This window comes from Eucalyptus grandis, chromosome 8, assembly GCF_016545825.1.
Source record: "Eucalyptus grandis isolate ANBG69807.140 chromosome 8, ASM1654582v1, whole genome shotgun sequence".
Taxonomy (NCBI): Eukaryota; Viridiplantae; Streptophyta; class Magnoliopsida; order Myrtales; family Myrtaceae; genus Eucalyptus; species Eucalyptus grandis.
Window position 1 is genome coordinate 59,890,687 of NC_052619.1, and position 11,164 is coordinate 59,901,850.

The 11,164-nt window shown below is 41.1% G+C and overlaps 1 long non-coding RNA gene across 2 annotated transcripts; it reads right to left on the reverse strand.

The window, feature by feature from the left end:
- Positions 1-3,152: 3,152 nt before the first annotated feature.
- Positions 3,153-8,674, reverse strand: LOC104415390. Of its 2 annotated transcripts, XR_005545439.1 has the most exons (4): positions 8,572-8,674; positions 4,499-4,638; positions 4,252-4,394; positions 3,153-4,137 (listed from the first exon to the last, which is right to left on the reverse strand). It is a non-coding gene; the product is annotated as an uncharacterized LOC104415390 (long non-coding RNA). The 2 variants fall into 2 exon arrangements; XR_005545438.1 differs by having other exon boundaries at positions 3,153-4,394.
- Between the last annotated feature and the right edge of the window lie 2,490 nt (positions 8,675-11,164).

An 11,164-nucleotide genomic window follows, 5' to 3' on the forward strand; every position in this document is an offset into this window, starting at 1 on the left:
TTATTCGACAGTGTGTGTTGGAATGGAGGATGGAAACGTGAACCGCAATGCGATGGACCGAAATGTTAAGACTGCTTGTTGTTCTTGCTAGTAGTTGTCACCTACCATAACTTATTTCCGTTTTTGGCCTGTCTTCTTTTGGCTCCGCGGCGGGGACCATATGTGTACTGACCCGCCTTTTGCTGACCCCCTCGCGTCGTTTTATGGAGAAAGGGATCGATCCCTTTGATTCTTCGACGGTGAAGTCGTGTGATTGGCCAGAGTCGCCATCGCTTGGACTCAGAGCTCATCGATACCATCATCATCCTCTCGACTCTGCACACGTTGCCTCAACCCCACCAGTGGCCGGCCAGAAATGTGCGGTGTTATCGTATCATACTCGAAGAAGATAGTCGGCGAATCCGAGTTGACAACTCGCACGTATTGCGTTGAAACGGGACGATGAAAGACCCAACCGCAACTTGGCTCGCCCCACGGTCGTATTCGAGCGTGGCGTGAACCGCGTCAAACCTTGTCGATGAAGTTTCCTATCGATAAGGCAGTCCACACTAGTATGGTTGGCTCGAATACGCCCCTATTCTCAAAGGAAAGATCTCCCTAGAAGCAACGTCGTAATATTACCTCATCTTCATCGTCCACCTTCGTCTGGGCTTGCGTGTCAAACAAGTGTACCCTTTTTTTTTTTTTCGGCGCCGATGGGTCTCCACTGCCGTTTCAATCAGTAAGCCATTATAAAAAACCACCTCTCTCACCAGTGTCAGCCCAGTTCCTATTCCGTTTTGCCCTTTTAGGCTGGCCAAAGCTTCATCCAAAAGGCCAGCTCAAGCACACTGAGCGTAAGGGAGTAAAAGAAGGGGACCCAAAGGGATGAAAATGCTACTATCGTGGAACGCGATACGACTGGAAGAGCTGACTCCTGGAGATCATGTTTACACTTACCGGCGGTGCGGCTTGTACACACACCACGGTTAACCACTAATCCTCTCTTTTCCTTTTTCCTTTCATAATTATCATTTTTTTTCCATGAACATGGTTACCCGCGCAAATAAATTATTAATGTTTGTTTTTTATATTATGTTTTTATATACTTGATCGATCAACTTAGCGATCATCAAGGCTTGCTCTTGTGTTCTTCTTTTCATTTCAATAGCTGCTAGTATATCTGATTTTGGTCACCCCGTGCATTTCCATGAGAGAGAGAGAGAGAGAGAGAGAGAGAGAGACAGAGAAGTCATATAATATGCTATTGATGGTGTCCATCTCTAGAACGAGAAAATATGGGCCATGCACGTGACTCACCAACCAGTCCTTTGTCTCTCTCTTCTGCACCTCTCCTTTCTTTTCTTCTTCACCGTTGTTCAATCCCTTTGTCTATCTCCTCTCTTCTGCCCCTCCCAAGGCCAAACCGCCCGCCGATCCCCGACCGGTGACGGCTCCACCATCGAGGTCGTCTGCTGCCCCCCAGGTCCAAGAACAAGCACAAGACCCTGTTGTAATCACCTGCGACCCGAGCCCTCCCTCAGCCACTGCGTCATAGAGGTCGCCTGCGGCTCCAATGTCGTCGTCTCCGCCCACAGCTTCCGGATCTGCCACGAGGGTCAATCCCTCGTTAGATCCTGCGAGGGCCGCAAGACCCTTGTTGGCCATGGCCTAGTACCGGCCACAGGCCATGGCCAGAGCTGCCAGGGCTGATGGCCCCGACCAGATCGGCCATATGACGCTGGCGACGGCCATGGACAAGCGTCAACGCCATTTGTTCAAACCTGAATCTGGAGAACTCCAGATCTGGCCTTGCCCAACTCAGTCTCCAAACGCCGATCAGGTCTGGCCGGATGATGCCACCAATGGCCATGGACGAACGTCGGCGTAGCTCGCAGGCCTGGCTCGTCCATGACCGGTGGCGCCACTGCCCATGTCTGCAGGCCCCTTTTTGTCAATGGCCTCAAAAGGCAAAAAGAAAGTCAAAGCAAAGAGCTGAAGAGAGTCATGGAGGATGGAAAAGACCTGAGAAAAGTGCCTCAGTCTCGGTTGGACGCGTGGCGATCTGTGGTGTTGGATTTAACTATTTGCCATGGGCGATTTTTGGACCATTGATTATCGATTTTTTTTTTATCGCACGTAATCCCTATTGCTCCTTACAGGGATCTACGTTGGAGAGGGTGACGTGATTCACTTCACAAGAACAGGAGTCGAGAAGATTTCTCTCGATTCCTTCCGGCGGGTAGGTGAGGACCTCCATTCCCTCCACTTATATGCATATGGGCGGCCACTGTTGGAGTATTGGCTAACGATGCGGGGGACTCGCACGACCTTACGGGATACCAAATCGCTCGAGGAAGTCGTGAGCAAGGCTCATGAGCTCCATGAGGCCAATAGTTTTGGCGATTATGACCTCTTCGATAACAATTGTGAGCACTTTGCCACGTTTTGCCGAGCCCGTGTACGGGCAAGTGCACAGACAGAATTAGTTAGCGCTTTTAAACTGAAGGTCAAGGAGATCAAAAGACTATGCAATGAAAATTCTGCAGAGAATTAAGCTCAAGTGTGTCAATAACCCTCTCTGTATCTTTACAAGCAAGTTATTTTCGCCTGTTCGAGAGCGATTTCCAAATTTGGAGACGGTCAAATTAATGTATGTTTATTGAAAAAGCGATCTCTTTTCTGTCTGCATCTCTGTCGACAATGTCGTCATTTAGTCTACGTGGGCCCACAGGAGAAAAAAGGCCAAACAGAAAAGGAAGGGGATAGCTTTAAGACTTTTTCATGCCTTTCCAGACAGTTAGAAGAATGTCTTTTTCAGGAGAAGTCGTGTCGCGATGGGGGAACAATGATGAGACACTTCTCAGTCACATCGTGACCACCAACATTTAAGATATCGTGTTCCATGAGGATATCTTTTGTTATTATAAATTTTTATGTGGAGGTTTGACCATTTGAGGATTCCGAAACACGGAAGAACCTTCTATAATAATTCACATTTTTATTTAATCCAGCCTCAGCCTCGCAAACGTAGCTCGCCTCTCCGTATGGCCAAGGCATCACCCTCACCTACCGCCGGGGGTTTGGATGACATGGGCCAACAAGCGTGTCCATTGGCTAAACTAGTTTATACTGAAGAGATGATGAATTTGCAATGAGTGGAGACTATGAATATAGAATTTACTAATCGCGTCTGAAGAAAGATAGCCCCAGTTGGGATCAATCGTATAAGAAACAGTGTTTTCTATCAACCGCAACTAATTCTTTCTAGGGTTTCCATGACCTTCATTCATCGATGGCTGGTGCTTGGACAATACTGAGACATTGGAATGTGAGTGCGGCTATGTCAAGAGCATCTTTCAGAGGATATAGCCCTTTCAAAAGAGAGTCCATGATTCTTGTCAATTACCTTTTAGAAAAATGAGGCTTGACCTAATTTGCCAAAATCTGCTGATCAATTTGATGATTTGCATCATATGCTCGCATTTCAGCCAAAAACTCAACCAGTACCATCCCAAAGCTATAGTCATTGCTCTTCACAAACAAATGACCTATTCAAACAAAATGATGTGATACTCTAATGATTTTGCTAAACATGGCACCAGGCACGGCCGAACTAAGTCCAAAGTCCAATGCTCTCCGCTATGATCACCCTAAGCAATTCAGAAAGCCCATCATATTACTTGTGGCTATATAGTCGGGTCTTGCAAAACGATAAGTTCCAATAACCTGTGTCGTCGCATGTGATATGTCTTTGTTTGGACCCTTTATTGCTAACCCAAAATCTGATATTTTAGCATTAAAGGACTGTCGACACACATGCCAAAGAAAAGGACAAAGTCTCTTTCTACTGCTAGTGTGATCTATACACTAGTGAACCTGGACAATGCAGATTTAATGAGCTTAGCTCAGGCCAGTGATTGGTATCATAAATTAACTATGAAAAGAGTAGCTTGGGAAAATGCAATTTTAAAAGACCATAACAACAAAGCCCCTCGACCAAAAAATTAGGAAAAGATACATAGCTGGCGAAGCAGGTTTTGAAGATGTTTTCCAATGATAACTCCCATATTTTCTGTGAAAACTTAACCTGAAAGTATAAAGGTTTCCAATTCTTGCTGCTTCCAAAATGGCAAGAGGGATTGCAAAAAGAGGGATCTTGCAAATATGTGAATTATTTCAGCGCAGGAGAAGATTTTTAAAACCAAATTTTAAAGGTAACACAATGTGGTAGTGCTTCATTTAATCTAAGTAACGAACATGAGACCTTACTGAGTCCAGCAATATGTTTGAGGGCATGAAATCTCTGCAGATTATTTGCCTAACTGGTGCAAGAATGCGAGGACTTTGGCTGCTCCTATTGCAATTTTAAGCTAAGCAGTGTGACCATGGAATTGGTTTAATGGCCAAGCCCCCTGCAGCAGGAAAGACACATGATTTGTATAGCACATTGAAACAAGAAAATATCATATTTACCATAAATTTAAAGCGAGCATATATGTATTGCCCAAGAAAGAACCTTGCTTCCAAGGAGATGGCTCTTTAGGGTACCCTTTGGCAAGAACTCATGGGCAAGTAGTTCTTCATGCTCCAAACAATATCCCAATAGCCTGACAATCCTTTGGATGAAATAAGCCAACCCAGGAAGTTCACCTCCAACTGCAAAAAAGTTATCACTGTCATGTCAAAATAGGGTAAAACCTCATTATTTCACATTTGTTTCAGTATATGACGAAGCAAACAGGCATTTCCTACAGAAAAGAGAGGAGATAAAACGAAGAATTTGTGTGATAAGAAACTAAAGAAACCCTCAAGGGCATCCTAAGAGCCATCTGCTGTGGATGCACCCTGCAAAATTTAGATGGTAACAAAAAATCTGAAAGAAAACTGGGATGAAATATTCAATGATCCATCATCACCATGCTCAATAGTAAATCCTGACATGTGAACTGCACAGTTGAATTTCATATGCCTCACTGTAAACACATAACCTCAAATTCATGAAAATCAACCAAGGAGTAAACAAATCTTGGTTGCTCAACCTATTTATAAAAAGCAAGTAAACATCCCTCACAAGATTTTGACATCGGCAAAGCCAATAGAGGATAAGATTGATGACAGCATGGGTGGCAATGTAGTGTCTAAAACACAGAATCATACCAGGTCTGATATGCATCGTGATCGAAAAGAATGGACTCATCTTGTGTAGTACAAAGTAGATGTCCACCTTCCAAGAAAGACAATAGCATTCTGAATGATGATCATTTTTGAAAATTTATATGCTTACTAGATTTATGTGGAGGTTAAGTCCTTCTGTCCTCATCTTCTCCTTTTAAAATACTTGTATGCTGATAACATGTTGACCTCCATTTACCAGGCGATTCATAAAAAGTAAATGGCAGGATCTTATTCATTCTTTTTAGGATGATGAAGAAGAGTAGTTATGTCCAGTTTCTCCTAAAGTAGCATGTGTTTTGACTCAAACAATTAGCTCACCTCACTTTCAGGGCCAGCCAGCATATTTTTCCACAAATAAATTATCCTCAATGGTTTTAGTTCCTAGAACTATGATGAGAAATTCCAGAAGTGGTTCTAATGTCATAAAACTCATTTCGGTATTTAATGTTCCAGGTACATTATAGTGACATCCTCTGGCTTTAGCTTAAATGGCAAGGATATAAGTCACAATTGTTTATGATTCAGGGCCTAAAGTCCTTCTCTGAAATGCAAGAAGAGTCCCTACATTTCAAAATTTACTAGCTACCACTGGACTTCACCTTAATATTCATATTTATTGAATGAGATTTAGAAGATGTTTCTACTCCAGCACTCAAGAAACTTACAGTTAGAAGCTAAGCTGGCAAAGCTCTCTCCTCTTACTTGTTTCCTCCAACTCAGTGCTCTTTGGCCGCTGGAAAACAAACAGACATGTAATATGGACTACACAACAACTGTAGGACAAGATAGTGGAATCTCAAGATTTAGGTCTAGAGCACAGATGCTCACTTGAGGTATCTATAGATCAAATGTTCCTAGAAATTACAGTAGCTTGCCTTCTAATCCACACACCATGAGATGGCCACTCAAAATGTGCATACCAAAACATCTATGCCTTGACTATTTGTGTATCATCACTTTACATCCTGAAAATCTGTTCAGCAAATTGATGAAAATAACTCTTCTCGATTGACTCTTTGAATCTTCAATGGTACATGCCTGCGGATAATTCTAAGAGCCATGTAATTCACCCGGCACTCTGCCTACTGTTTTAATTTTGAATAGAGATAAAATAAAGACTGGAAAGTTAACAGCACATTTTTGCTCTTCTATTGTATGTATGGAAAATACTTACACTGACCCCGGAAATCCTTGAAAACAGAATCTCACAAGATTTTCTAATGTTTTTACATGGACTTGAACTATACAATGGAAAAGTAAGCTGACTTTTCTCCAAAGTCTTGCCTAGAATTCCTCCTGGTCATAGGACAAGTCACAGACCCCAAAATAAAGGATAAGAGGAGCAAGCACTATCTTCTCCTAAATAATTGCAATCCTAACATAATTATATGGTCCACATCATTGATCAAACCCCAAGAAATATGTGTTCAGTAGGGCAAAGGCGTATATTCTCAAAAGGAAGAAATCAAACTGAGATAGTGAGCTCCCTGTGAAATTAGCCACACAAAACCAGAACTATCTAGCCACAATAAAGGTCACTAACATCTATCATTTCATTTTCAGTTTTCTATAATAAACTACATATCTGGACATGATTCTTCTCCCACCATCATAACAGAGCTTCTTGCTAAAAATGCAATAGTGCAAACATTAAATTCTGCAAAGCACATGCAACCCGAGCTTCCCTGAGGGGAACTAAGATTATCTTCCACTTTTTGAATCCTTGCATGTTCTTTAGGTTCAACTTTTTTATGGTAATTTAAGTCATTTTGACCAAAAAAAAAGTTCATTCTTTTGCTCTGGGAAGACCCTTTAATATCAAGGCGGCCTTTGAAGACTCTACCAAAGCCATCCTCATCGAAAATTGCATCAAATCTGAAGCTTCTTGTTGCAACTTTCAGCTCTGCAAAACCAAAGACTCTGACTTCTGAATTGGGAGCAAGATAACCATTTGGAATAGACTCATTTGACCTCCCTTGCAAGCTTCTGCTCAGGCCATCCTCAGAAGATGGTGAACTGCTTAACAGTCACAGCTGGTCCTCTGGTGATAACACAAGTCAAGGGAAAAAGGTGAAGAATTTGTCATGAGCTGAAGAATGGAGCTAGAGATGAGCAGAACCAATCGAGATATAGAGATGTGAGTGGGTGGGAAAAGAGTTAGTTAGGGAAGTCAGAATCTGAAGTTGTTATTGGACATGTGTATTAAGCATATTCCTTCATAATCCGCTTTGTCTGTAAGTTGGGGCTTACGTGAATTTCAGGATTATTCAGAAAGCAGGAGCACAATAATTAGTATAACATGCAGAATATTTATAAGATATATAGTTATGATTCAAGTTCTTGCATTGAAACTCCAACACAATGTTAAACAGAACTTCATTCCAAATGCTCAAACTGTCGGGACTGAGTCCATCTTGCATATCAAACATATTCCATTAATACACCATGACCAATATGTCCATTCTTGTAGCAAATGCCTCCTTCTTCTCCTCTTTCATATCCACTCTATCAATCACATTATTCTCATTTCTTGTCTCAATTTCTTTCAAATTTTCTTTGAGCTCAGTACTCCAGCTAAAGCATCAAAACTTAATTCATTCATCCAATGAAATGCCCAAACCAAATGTGAAGGGCAGTCCAACCACGGGAGGAACTAAAACCAAAGTTCTGTATCAAAATTTCCCACTTTCTTACTCATATCTGACAAAAGGAACTAATCTCATACGCCTTAACCCATGGAATCAAAATTTGAAGTTCAGAATTATCATAAGGATATGACAAACACCTGCATTCTGAGGGCAAGACCAGCTGGACATTACATCATGAAAACGCACAAGTCATGGTGAAAAAGACACTGAAAACAAAACAAGAAAGCAAAAAAATATTGCAGAAGAAACAAGGAAATTACCAAAACCAAATAACGAACACTACTAGACCCAACAAACTCCAAATTCTATCAATTAAATGAGAAATGGATATAAAAAATTAAGGAAATAAATTCCTTAACTAAGACTTGACTAAACTACGCTCCTTCGGCAATACAATGACTCCTATGCCAACTATAGCAGAACATTCATTGTTGTCTGCTTTACGGGAAAGCTCTCCCGACGAATTTGATCACGTCATATCTCTCTACTGAACTCCAATTCCAGCAAGATTACTGTCAAGAGAAAGCTCTATTGAAATATTAAAAGATCCCAAATTTGGCCATAAAACCAGCGCCGAGTGTTTCCAAAAACTCGATATCTGTAAAATCCATGACTCCACAACATCCTAAAATTTCATTATCACATAATTTTTCAGCTAAACAACTCCAGACTGAACCCAGCAACTCAGAATTCAAGTAGATACGAACCCGCCGCTTTAACTACGAAAACTCCTTCGATTGAACGAATGAAGAGTTTGAAACCTTACGGGGCTCTACACCGGGCCGTGGACACGCACAAAGCGCATGTCAGAAATCTCCTTTTTCTTTTTCTCCCTTGCTTGCTGCTGTTGCTTTGCCTTCTTTCTGTTCTTCACCTCTGCCGGGAATACAAGAGCCTATTAGATGGGCTAAGAAGGCTGACCTGGGCCTCTGGGCTTTGGGCTTCCCTTTTTTACTGCAAGTCCCATTTTGTACGCATGATTCCCTCGCTATTTATGATATAGGGCCCGTTTGGTTTAACTTTAGAGAAATGCAAAATGCATTTCCCAAGTATTTTCGAGTGAATAGGCATTTTGTAAAAGCAAGTGAATTTGGAAATTCATTTTTTTGTATATTTTGTAAAGCGCCTTTAAAGTGAAAAGAAAAGAAAAGGGAGGAGGAGATGCAGCAACTGCGTGGAGGGGAAAATTGTGGGGGAGTAGCTTGACAGTGGTGGGGAGGCAATAGTTGGCGGTGGCGATGGCGATGGTGGCCTGAGGTTGCGTGGTCTTAGGAAGGGGAGGTCGAACGACGATTTTTCTCGGGCAAAATGGGAAAACATGATTATTAGTAAAGGCAATATTTGAAAGAAAAAAAAATTCATTAACCCTTAATTTAGCATTTTGAAAATGGAAGGAGATGAAGTCCTAAGGGCAAAAGGGGAAAACATGACTATCAATAAGGGTAATATTGGAAAGAAAAAATTCATTAACCCTTAGTTTAGCATTCCAAATGTTAACATTTAGCAAATAGAGAATCAAAAACATGAACCAAATACAAAATATTTTCTTAAAAGGACTTTGGGTTTCAAACCTCCTTAAGAAAACTGAACCAAACGGGGGCCATAGCTTGGTTTGAACAACAATACATCCAATTTGGGTGACCAATTGAGAAGAGAAGACGTATTGAAATTCTTATAAAATATAAACTGTCGTGTGGTGAGTAAATAGTAACAAACGAGGTTTTCACTATAATATGCGTACTTCGACTTATCAAGCATTTAAGTTCAACGATTTGCACCGTGTCTCCCATCGGTAGAAAAAGCAATTTTTATGATTCCATTAAACGGTCTTTCTGATGTGACATGGTCCACGACAAACCCAACCCTTTGAACTTGATTCGCATGTCCACAATAGCATGAAGTGATCAGTTTGGGTAAACCGGCCTCATTTGGTCACTTGGGCCTAAAAACTCAGAGGAAGCCCGATCTAAATCCGTTGACCTAATCCTATGAAATCTATCATCAAGACGTGCATTATGAAAATTGCAAGAGCCACGCACGGTGTAGCGAAACAGGTTAGAATTAATCCTGCAGGGTGAGCTTGAATCCCCAAGGAATATAAATTATGGCATGAGCTCTCCTGCTAATGCAGACTAATCTAAAATGTTTCTTCTTGCCCATGGATCTTCTTAATTCTTATGTCCTCCACAGCAGGTTTGCAAGCGCCTGCTCGTTTGTTGCTCCCGGGAAAACCATCTACCGGTCGAAAGCTACCTTGAGAGCGAAATGGAAATCATGGTGAGCAAGATGAGGGAGAAGTTGTAATAGATTGGATGGAAGGATGATCAGAAAGAAGAAATTGAAAGTAAATTACAGCTTGAAGCCATATCGCATCACATTAGTACTGGTAGTTCTTGATCAGGTCCAAAACTGTGTATGAACCGCCTTTTGTTGACCCGCATTTGCATGGTCTATGCAGTCAAATGTCCTTGGGCCTATAGTTAATGTAGTGGGTCCATTGATGGGACATTATACTCACACACATATATGTTTGTATTAGTAATGTGAATCCGTAGCCACCCTTTTAGTTCCTGACTCATTCCACATAAGTCACCGATGGGTGATAGAGACTTGACTTGACAGAACGTTTGTAGCATTCCTGATGAAGGAATATTTCTCTTCTGGAGACAGATTAATCTCTTGACTTCACTCTAGTTTTAGAAAAGTCTTGAAAATCGGCATCCTTCCTTGATGCCGTTGAAATCAGCGCATACTAGTGTGCGTTCTATTTTTTATATAAGGAAATTTTGAGGTTTAGAATCGATCCTTTTTATTCTAGTACTTGTATAGATTAGCCTTCCCAATGAATGAAGTCTATTGCCAGAAATCTGCATTAATTCCTGAATTAAACTAAGTTGAATGAAACTTCTGAATGAAGCTATTGCAGCTTTTTCTTTTTTACCTCCAATGAAGAAGTCAGGTGAATAGAACTTTCTCATTACCGGAGGTAATATTCAAATCGACGCTCTCTGATCGGAGAAAGCATAGAAACTACCAAAATATATAAATATGTAGCTCTATCAAGATACCATGAATTTTTTTTGAAATAGCAAGAATGAGAAATAAACTTTCCACGAGTGGAACCTTCGAAAATGGACATAAGATCTCAGATTCGAATATAAATTGAAGAAAAAATGTACCAGTTTGACGCTATCAGCTGTACAAAACGTTATCGCTAAGAAGCGGGGCCCAGCATTTATGAAAAATCCATTGTCTCTCTCTCTCAAATAGCTATACGGACATTTGATTTGAAGTGACCAAAGTAAAGTAATATGCAATTCATTTTTAATTGATAGACAGAGGTGGAAGTGGATTACATG